Here is an 11,723-nt window from a genome sequence, read left to right on the forward strand (position 1 = left end):
CTGCTATAGGAAATCGCTGTAGATGGAGCCGCGACCATCATGTGTGGATACTGCATGGGAGACAACACGTGAGGTCACATCTGCATTGGCCAATCATGGCTGGGCGCGGGGTGGGTGAAAGTTAAAGGGCTTTTGGAGAAATATGAACGTCCCTGTGGGAGCAGCGCCTGTAGGTGGGAGCAGCGCCTGTCAGTGGGAGCATCGCCTGTATCATGAGCATCAGCGATATCTCGGGATACAGCGCAATGCTGCACTTTTAGAAAGTTTGATCGTCAGCCCGATCTCTTCCCCAGCCACTCTCCCTTTGTTCCTGTCCCTCTCCTCCCCCTCCACTCCAAGCAATAGCAGTTCTCCGGACATGTGGGCTGCTCAGTGGGATTCTCAGCCCAATGTACAGAGACCTTGGCTATGCTTTATATATGCACACACAGTGTATACTTTGGTACAGTTTACAACACGAGAGTAAAGAATTACAGTTACAGGGTATGGAAGGGGTTGCACGGCACATTAAAATGGGGCAGCTCCAGGGTCTGGTGACCAGATGAGCCCCAGGAAAGGACAGGTAGGTGGGAGGGACGGGGTCCAGAATAATACAGGTTAAGCCTGGTCCCAGGGGTGTGTACTGAGGCCTGGGGAACTGTGATTGTTTCCACACACATCAGGCACTCTGATGGGTCACCACCCTATCTCCATGATTTGCTATGGAGACAGGAATCTAGAAACGGGGTGGCAGATATCAATTCCACAGATCATTTCTGGACTGGCATGGAGATGGACTAAATGGTATTCTCTGATGTCATGCCAGAGACACCCAAGACAAGGCTGTGTGCTTTTCTGAAGCAGAAGATTTAAACCTGCCTGCTTGCAACTTGTTTTCAGCACTGCCGGAATTCCTGATCCTCTACAAGAGTGGAAGCTGCTCCGGGTAAGCCATTTCTGTGGCACTGGGCACCTAGGACTGCTAGGATTCCCCCTGTATTCCCTGGTTGGTGCGAGTATAGCTCTGTTAGGAGATTCTGTGCTGTGTCTGATGGCTACTGCTGAAATAAACACCTCTTTATTTGATCGCTGTGTCCTGTCTGGCACGTGATCCAGTGAAAGAGTCCTGGTCTGCTGTGGCAACTATTGTTAGTAAGCAATATGTAACGAGAACTATGCTCCCCTCCTTACTATCCGGCGTGACATGTTTCATATATTGTTCTCATTCTTGCACGCCCAATGATCAAAACACATTGTTCCCTCCCTCAGTGCCTTGTTTTGATTGTCCACTTCTCAAGTGTTTCAAGATTTACCTAATTCTTGTTGTAATAGTTTGTGGGTTGCTCCCTTCCCCAGTGTTCCCACTCTGTATTATTTCCCGCTTCTACTGCCATGGCATTCCTAATGCTTGGTTTCAAGTACTAAGCAATGTAGTGTCCCTCAATTATTCCTAATCTATTGTAGTGAGGAGATTGGCCCCTTCCCCTTTGTTTCCTAATCAGATTGTTCCCTTTCAAAGTGTTCATAATCCATTGTTCCCCAGTGATTTCCTAACTCATTGTTTCCATCCACAATGCTTCCAAAATCTGATTGTCCCCTTCCCAGTGCTCTCAAAATTTACAACTCCTCTCGCAAATACTAACGCATGACTGTCCTTATTAAAATGATTCTCCCATGCCGCTCTCACCCCCAACCCACCCCTCCCCTACCCACCTTCCCCTCCTTCTCCAATTCCGCACACACATCGGAAGACAAGGCTAAGGCATAGCTGTCCAGAAATCTCATCTACCAGGCCTCCCCGGTGTAAGTCATTTCGGATGAAACCATAGAGTCTAAAGGGTCTCCACCCAGCCCGCCTTCACTGGAGACCGTTTTCGGACCAGCCCCCAAGGGTCTTAACCCCACTAACCGGTCCTTTACTAAAGACCGGTTCAACACCTTTTAGACCCCATTAGGGTCGACTTTCCTTTCTTTTTCTAGCCGCTGTTACTGTCCCAGCGGCCCCTTACCCAACCCTCCCCCTCTGCCCATTTTGGCTGTTTCTCTCCAGCACTAGTCCAAGGACAACACACGCGGTACCCTCTGGGAGGTCATTATGTCTCACCAAAAAGCACTAAAAATTGTCTCCCTAAATGTGAAGGGCCTACACAACAATAGAAAGTGACGCCTGGCCCTCCAGGAGATAAAGAATACAGTGGGAGATGTTGTTTTCCTCCAGGAGACGCACTTCACGTCTCAAGAACCGCCTAAAATATTTCAACACGCGTTCCCATTGAGCTATTTCTCATCATTCAGCAGCAAACGCAGAGGGGTTGCCATTCTGATCCGTCAGGGCACCCCATTTAATTTAACAAAAATTCAGGCAGATCCAGAGGGGAGATTTATTGTGGTCTACGGCTCACTTTCAGGCACGACAATCGCCCTTTTTAACCTATATGCCCCGAACGAGAACCAGACAGAATTTCTGAAGAAGGTTCTGGAAGAAATTGACCCACAGTACCTATCCTCGCTACTTATTGCAGGTGATCTTAATATGGCTCTCAACCCAAAAGAAGACAAATCGAGCCACCCAGGACAACAACACTCCACTCAGTCACAAAGACTGGGGAAAAAATTCAAGGACATTGTTGGGTACTTTTCTCTGGTGGACATTTGGAGAACACAACATCAGGGGCAAAGGGATTATACCTTTTACTCGGCTCCTCACCAGTCTTATTCCCGTATTGACTACTTTCTTGCTACCAAGAACATCCTAGAGGCCACCACAGACTCAGACATCGGCCCAATTACGTGGTCAGATTATGCCCCTATCACCATGACCCTATCCATTCCATTTGGGAAAATTATCTCATATAGCTGGAAACTAAACGATTCCCTACTGAACCACTCCGGGACAGTGCTGGAACTCAAAAAATCCCTCAGGGAATACTTTAGAATAAACAAAGGCTCTGTATCTTCACCAGCAAGCCTGTGGGAAGCCCATAAGGCGACAATCCGAGGAAATCTTATCTCGATTGCCTCCCACCGGAAAAAAACTAAACTCAAATTAACTAAAGAGCTTACAGACAAAATAATCAATTTAGAGCAGCAGCATAAAAATAACCCCTCCCGGAGAATTTACAAACAATTGACAACTGCTCGAAACGATTTAAGAATAACCCAATTGGAAAATGTAGAAAAAGCTCTTAGATGGACGGGTCAGAGGTACTATGATAAAGGGAACAAGGCCGATAGACTTCTCGCTAATAAGTTACGAGGAATACAGAAAAAGTCACAAATAACGGCGATCAGGAATAACTCTGGTGAACTCCAATACAACGAGAGAAAAAAATAGCAGAGGAATTCTCCAAATTCTACACCAAATGATATAACTTAAGGACCCACTCTGCTAATTCTAGTATAACGAACTCGGCATTAGCCGCTGATTACCTATCCGATTGCAATCTTCCATCACTAACAGAGGAAGAAAATACTTATCTAAATGCAAAAATTACGCTGGACGAATTAGAAGTGGCCGTTAGGGCCTCAAAGATCTCCAAGGCGCCGGGCCCTGATGGTTTCACAAATACATACTACAATAAATTTTTCCCCATCTTGTCCAAACACCTATTGAGCTTGTTCAACTCATTCTTAGAAGGGAGTCCTATCCCATTCACAATGTCGTCCGCAAATCTGGCGATAATACTTAAAGAAGGGAAGGACCCCACCCAATGTGGCAGTTACAGACCAATCTCACTGTTGAACAACGACCTTAAACTATATAGTAAAATTTTGGCGAACAGACTTAACCCTATCCTCCCGAGACTAATACACAAGGACCAGGTCGGGTTTGTCCTGGGCCGACAGGCCTCAGACAATACACGTAAAATAATTAACTTAGTAGACCATGCCCACCTTTCAGGCTCAAAGGCGATGCTATTAAGCCTAGACGCAGAGAAGGCATTTGACAGGATTGACTGGCTATTTCTAGACCAAACACTGATAAAATTTGGTTTCGGAGACTCGTTCTTAAAGGGTGTTCAAGCACTTTATCAGAACCCTTCTGCCTCAGTACGACTCTCGGGCGGAGGCCTTGAACGATTCCAAATCAAAAATGGTACCCGACAAGGATGCCCCCTATCCCCCCTCCTCTTCGCCCTCACGATTGAACCACTGGCGTCTAAAATAAGACAAACCCGAACATCCAGGGAATCCCTATCGATAAAGCGCAATACAAAATTTCCCTATTCGCTGATGACATCATTCTTACTTTGACTAAACCCCTAACTTCCCTCCCTAACTTTCAGAAGAAACTGACGGAGTTTGGTAAAGTATCAGGATACAAAATAAACAGCGACAAATCAGAGGCTCTAAATCTTAGTCTCCCAGATCCCGAAGTCAAACTCCTCAAAACTAACTTTAACTACAGATGGTGCCCTTTATACATTAAATATCTGGGAATTAATGTGTCAAGGCACTACCGGGATTTATACCGGGATAACTACCCGAAGTTATGGGACAAGATCAAAAAGGATCTAGATCAGTGGGAAGGTTACCAGATATCGTGGTTCGGTAGAATGATATCTACTAAGATGAATATACTCCCAAGAATGTTATACCTTTTCCAAACACTCCCGACCCACGTTCCGGGCGCTGATCTAAAACATATTCAGAACAGATTGTTCCACTTCATTTGGCAGGGCAAGAGATCCAGAGTCGCCAGATCGGTCCTGCTGGCAGCAAGATCTAGGGGAGGACTGGGAGTATCAGACCTACACAGATATTACTTAGCTGCACAGCTCAAGCAGGTAGTAATGTGGAACTCGGACCCGACCCGTTGTAGTTGGGTAGAGATAGAGACTCGATGTGCCAAAATGCCTTCTCTGCAAGCCTGCCTCTGGAGCCTGGACAGAGGAGAGGGGCATACACACAATCTTAAACTACAGGCCTCACGTTTCACGTGGGACTTCTGGATAAGATGTAAATACAAATATGGCCTTACCACCAAAAGTTCCCAATTGACCCCCATCTTTAACAATCCGAAGTTCCCCCCCGGGATGTGGATCTAAACTGTTCGATCAATTCAACACATGGGGTATAGAGGCGATTGCGGACCTACTGAGCCTAGGGAGGCTTCTGAGCTACCAAGAATTGAGGACCAAATATAAAATTAGAGAATTGGACACATTTAAATACCTCCAAATCAGAAACTTTATTAGAACAACATGCCCTCTCCCAGAATACCCCACTCTCACAACGTTTGAACAACTTTGCGAGACAAAGACCCACCAGAAAGGTCTAATCTCTGACATATATGGTGCTCTAGAGCGCTCCTCGACCCCCAAAGAGCATGATTATATGCTCAAATGGGCAGCAGACCTGAATATAAATATAGACAGAGAGACTTGGGAAGAAATCTGGCAGGCAGCCTCAGAGACCTCCCTATGCACTACAATAAAGGAAAACATTTATAAAATTATGTTTGGCTGGTATCTTACCCCAGCACGATTAAACCAGATCTACCCTCTGGCATCAGACCTATGTTGGAGAGGCTGTGGTCATAGAGGGGACATGGCCCACATCTGGTGGACCTGTCCAGAAGTTGTGAAGTACTGGGCTAAGGTCCAAATTTTGATAAAAGTGGTCACTGACCTGGAATTACCTATCGAACCACTGACCTACCTGTTGGCCGCACCAATGACTGACATAGTCCGGCCAACCAGTAAATTAATATCCTTCATTCTTACCGCGGCAAGATGCTGTATTGCGGCCTCCTGGAGGAAAACAACCACGCCGGCACTGGGAACGTTCAAAAAAAGAGTCGGCGAGGTGATGATCATGGAAAGGCTTACCGCTATCGTGAGACAAAAACTCCCCGCCTACGAGGACATCTGGGAACCGTGGATTTCCTGCAAAAGGTTCAGACAACCAGCTCAAACGTGACAGAGGTCTACCCCCTCCCCAGAAGTGAACTAAAACTACCTGCGAGACCACATCCCCAACAGCCAGATGGGACTCCCAACCCCCTCCGACCCCTCCCCCCTCTCTCCCCCCCCCCTCACCCTTCCAGTCCCCCCCCCCTGCCTTCCCTCTCTGAAGGCACTCCCCCCTCTTTACTGACAACTGAGGTTGTCAATCTGTTTCCCCCCCAAAAAATTGTCGATTTAAAAATGTTAGGCTATATCGCTTATTGTACCTGCATACATATCTAAATGCCTAATAAAATTATTTGAAAAAAAAAAAATGATTCTCCCATTAACTGTACCTGTTAAACCCTACATAGATTGCTCCATTATTAACTGACACCTCCATTAATTATCCCCACTAAAATTACCACTAACCCTTGATGAACTACCACTGTTCAACCCAACCTCACAAACCATAATCAGTCCATCACCAACTATCCTCTCCTCCGCCTCATCCTATCACAGCCTCACATAATAAAGGGGAAGCTCGGCTCGCTGCCCCAAAACTGTGTGTAATGGCTGCCTCTGTGAGACTCATTTGGCCTGTTTATAATGTATTGAGTGGTAACTTCTTCCAGAAAAGAGCTAATCACTGTGTGATCCCGGGGGATGTGTGTAAAGGTTCTGGTCTCCTGTGACAGGTTTTTTATCTGGTGGATAGTAATGGACATCACTTGGCCCAGTTCTGAATCTCTTGCGGGACTTTCATTTCTGAGTAGTTCGTGATATCAAGACCGCAGGACCGATAGTTCCACACATAATGAGCATAGTCCAGTGCACCTCTCACCGGAGTTATATTGTGCCCAGTTTAGGGCTCTGGACAAAGGATGCGGGGCACCTACATGGAGTTCAACTCCTGGCTAGACCTTCACAGCCCACGGTGAGTAGCCAGATGCAGAGTCACCTCGCTCCTAGACAGGATGGACATCGTCATCCGTGAACAGTTTTTGCCCAAATGTGTACCGGAGGTGCGGGAGTGGGTCATAGAGCATAAGCCGAGAATGCACCAGACGACCGCCATGATGGCAGATGATTTTGTGACCATGCGGCCACAGTTGGAGAAGTGGGTCCTGACCCCCGATCCAGTGCCAGCGACAACACCACCTAACGTAGCTGACCCTCCCAAGGCCACTAAGCTGGGATGGAACAAGTGGAGTGCCGGAGGTGCTGCAGCTAAAGCCTGTACAGTTTGCCCATGAGCGCCGGTTCTACCAGTGCAATTGGCTAGGCCATCTGCGGGTGGACTGCCCCAACCCACCCTGCTCCAGTAACCCCAATATGGGGCAATGCTCACAAGCAGCGAGACCAATCCACTACGTGAGATTGGCCCCAAAAGCATAGCAAGTGGAGGCCGTGCAGAGTGTGCAGCAGCAGACCTAGCAGCAGCAGTCAACGATGCAGAAGTGGATCTGGAGGGACATGGAATCGCAGCCATCGGGCTGGAATCCAATGATGTCCGCCAACAATATTTGTGCCCGGTTACCATAGGCCATCTCCGGGTGGCCGGCCTGATGGACACCGGTGTTACGGTAATCTGGTGCAACCTGATATGGTCAGCCCAGAGAAACTTCTCCAAGGCACGGGGATGCCGGTGAGAATGCTGGACAGAGCCCCCAAGTTATTGCAAGTTGTCCGGGTGTTACTTGATCAGGGCACTAGTAGAGGAGTCTGGGATGTCACAGTGTAACCCGGCTTGGACACCAACATCCTGCTGGGCAATGACTTCGGGCACTTTATTTGCTCCTACTCTGAGGAGAATGCACCAGTGGCTGCGGTCACCCGAGCAAAGGTCAGGCAGTTGCCCAGGTGGAAGTGCCTTTGGCATTGCCGCACACCACCCCAATTATCTCTCCCCAGCTTTTGGAGCCAAAGAGAGCTGAAGTCCCGGTGGACACCAAGCATGTAAGCCAGAACAAGCCAGACATTTGTCCCGAACCCTGTCCCAACATTTCCTCTGACTGTTTGACAGGGCCAACCTACCAGAACTGAGCTAGGAGTTCATGGACATTGTGTGATCGGACCCCAAACAGGAGGATATGATACTTGGGAGACCGAGTCTGACTCCAAGGGTGTGTCCCATCGGTTCCATTGGCACCACAGTTTCTCATAACAGGAATCCAAGAGTGCTCTGATCAGATCAGGGACATTAAGGCGACAGATAGTTGTTACTCATGAGTATAGGGCACAGTTGATGCAGATATCCCATGTGATCCTGCTGGTAGGGGCATCAGATAGTCACTCATACTAGAGCCCGGCTACTACAGACTTTCTACTCACCGGCGTCATGACAGGAGGTATTGGTGTTCTGCCATAACTGTAATCCCTGCCACCTAGTGGGCAAGTCGAGTGACCACACAAAGGCTCCCCTGAGACCGCTACCGGTGATCGGTGATCGGTGAGTCCTTCCAGCGTCTAGCTGTAAATATAGTGGATCCGCACATGATCCCAGTTGCTCTGTCCTTGATTGAAGCACGTCAATTGGCAGAGTCTTTGATTGAGATATTCACTAGGGTAGGTTTCCCAAGTGAGATCCTGGCTGATCCGGGGGCACAGTGCATGTCCGAACTGCTCCAATGTCTCTTGGCAATGTGCGATCAAATCTCTCTGTACAACCCCCTACCATCCCCAAACGAATGGATTATGTGAGCGGTTCAATGGGACCTTAATGTCAATGTTGCAAGCATTTGTGGAAGCTGAAAGGGTGAGACTGACAAGCTCACTTACATCACCTGCTATTCGCGTATCTAGAGGTGCCAAAGGAGTTTACCATCCGTTCCCCCTTCAAACTCCTCTATGGGTGCCATGTCCGTGGACCACTCAATCTGTTTCATAAGGGCTGGGAGGGGGAGATACTTATGCTTTGGTGCTACATTACGTGGTGGGGCTCAGGGACCAGATAGAGGAACACATGGGGTTGGCACAGGCTAAACTTGAGGCAGCTCAGATCAGGCAATAGCGCTGGTATGATAGGAGTTTCCGTAGTAGAGAATTAATCCCAGGGCAGCAGGTGCTTGTTCTGAAGCCCACTTGGCAGAACAAGCTACTTGCCGCCTGGGCGGGCCCGTACACGGTTCACCGGCGGGTGCATGAGTGTAATTATGTGGTAAACCAGGATCCAGAGGCAGGTAGGCACATAACATACCATATCAATATGCTAAAGGAGTATCACAAGAGCGGGTCGGAGGTGTTTGCTATTTGTAGCCCGCTTCTGGGTGATCTGGCAAGCCAGGCTCTGCCTGATCTCCTGGGAGAAACCCGGCAGGGAGGCTTAGTGGAGCAGGTGGAGATGGGTCCCCAACTCGCGGTTCCCAAGCTGGTGCGAGAGATGCTAGAGCAGTACCAGGTAATGTTTACAGATAATCAGGGTATTACCCATCTAACCGATCACCCGGTCAACACCGGGGATCATTGGCCACTCCTCAAGAAGTGTAATGGATCTCTGCAGAGGTTAAGTGGAGCATTAAGGGGGAGGTTGAGGAGATGATGGCATTAGGGGTAATTTCTCGTGCTCAGTGTCCTTGGGCTTCCCCGGTATTCATGGTGCCAAGGAGGGTGGGACCACTTGGTTCTGTGTAAAATAACGTCAGCTTAATACTCAGACCGTGGCAAATGCCTATCCTTTGTCCCACATGGATGAGCTCTTAGATGAGCTCATCGGGGCCAGGTATCTGGCCACCATGAATCTGTACAGATTCCATTGACCCAGCAGGCGTAGGAAAGGTCGGCTTTCAAAATCCTTGGCTTGTAAGAATTTTTGGTCATGTCATTTGCGATGAAGAAAACGCCGGCCATGTTCTAGCGCCTTGTCAACCGGTTGCTGGAAGGGATTAAGGGCTATGTTAGGGCTTATCTGGACGACTTAACCATTTGTATTAATGACTGGGACACTCATCTGGTTAATGTAGCAGCAGTCCTAGATAGGATCAGGGAGGCTGGCCTGACACTAAAGCCATCCAAGTGCCAAGTCGGCATGGTGGGGTTATTGTACCGCAGCTACCGGGTAGGCCGGGGACATCTCAAGCCTGAGCCCACGAAAGTTGTGTCAATAGTGGACTGGCCAGTCCCCCACACTATAAAGCAGGTAATCACTTTTATAAGTACCACCTGCTACTATAGAGTGTTTTTGCCCCAGTATAGTGCCCTGGCTCAAGCCATGACTGATTTAACAAAGAAGATGCTGTTGGTGCTAGTTGCCTGGTCTCCTGAGTGTGGGCAGCGTTACAGGCTTTCAAAGATGCTCTAGCCAGTGCTCTGATCCTGGTGGTCCTCGATAACATCAAGCGATTCTTGGTGCAAAGGACGCGTAGGGTGGATTATTCTCTGGCAGAGACATTTTGGCTTCCTTCCCTGTTAGCCCTTCCACCTCCCTCCGTGGCCTTGGCTGTCTGAGCCCTTAGCACTTGCGTGCGTCCCTCCCCTGTTCCGGCTCACAGCGGTGACGTCATTGACTATCGCGAGACCTCTGGTCTGCGTGACTGTCCCAGTGAGTCCTTCGGCGGCACTGAGTTTGGGCGGCTTTCTACCCAAGAGCTGACCCGCGTTTGAGGACAGTTGTGGCGGCTGGTGGCGTGGAGCCACAGGAGTTGTGCTTCCCAGCGGTGCAGAGTCTCTAGGCGGTCCAGCTGTATCATCCTCCCTCCAGGCCCCGGAGTGTTAAGTGTGATTGAGCTACAGGCGTATACATATCAGGAAACAAAATAAAACAGCGCACAACGCCAAATATTGAAGCAAATTCAACAATATATTATAGAATTAAAAAGGGGGTAATATATCTGCGTACATGAAAAAAGTTGGTAAAAGGCATGTAGTGTGTATCACACTGTTTACCACTCGGCAGCTGTTAGCTGTAGATTCAGGTGCTTGCTTCCCTCTGCTGCTGCAGCTCAGTTGATTCTGGGGAAGGACGTCAGTCTTTTCACTCCCAAGGGGATTTCCCTTCATGCAGCCAGGTTGAGCTGAGCCACCCCTGCGAAAAAATGCTGAGCCACCCCTGCGTTTACAGCTGCAGACGCCATTATCCCCAACACGGTTATGTGGCACTTATTATTTAATGTATAATTATCTCACTGTGGGAGTTGTGGTTTAATTTTTTATAAATTTTTTATCACTAAATTGATGGTATAGTCACTGCACTGTATATATTTATACATTTAAACTTTATAGGTAGTTAGGTAGTAGCGCACAGTTTTGTTTTTTGTGTATACATATCAGCATTGCTGTAAGTAGGGTCTCAATTTTAGCCCCACTGGATGCCATCACTTCATTAGTGGTTTCTGCCCAACTAGCACGTTTGTTGTTTTATATTTACTTTTTAATCATTGTATTAAACTGCTGTCTTATTTTGCATACTATATCAGTGATTTGTTGTTTGTATTTAGTTGCACTATGATCTTTTTTTTTTTCTTTTTTTCTCGTTCATGTTGTCTTCTTACATGTCTGTTTGTCTGAGATTACATTGAGGACACTTCCATGGAACTCATCCCAGCCTTTTGAATCGGACTATATTTGGTCAGATTTTTATTTCCTTTAGGCGCCGGTTTATCTGTTTTTACTGTGTTTTCTGGTTTGTGTCACCTATTTTTCCTGGCTGCCTTCACCTCAATATTTAGGGGTGTATGTATATTTATTAGTTGTCTAATTGTCACTAATTTTTTATTTTCATTGCATTAGCGCTGTTCCCACTGCCCTTCCCCTTAGGCTTTCAAAGATGCTCGAGCCAGTGCTCTGATCCTGGTTGTCCTCGATAACATCAAGCGATTTTTGGTGCAAACCAATGCTTCAACTTATGGCATCAGTGCT

The sequence above is a fragment of the Ascaphus truei genome, unplaced genomic scaffold (genome assembly GCF_040206685.1).
Source record: "Ascaphus truei isolate aAscTru1 unplaced genomic scaffold, aAscTru1.hap1 HAP1_SCAFFOLD_1213, whole genome shotgun sequence".
Classification (NCBI taxonomy): Eukaryota; Metazoa; Chordata; class Amphibia; order Anura; family Ascaphidae; genus Ascaphus; species Ascaphus truei.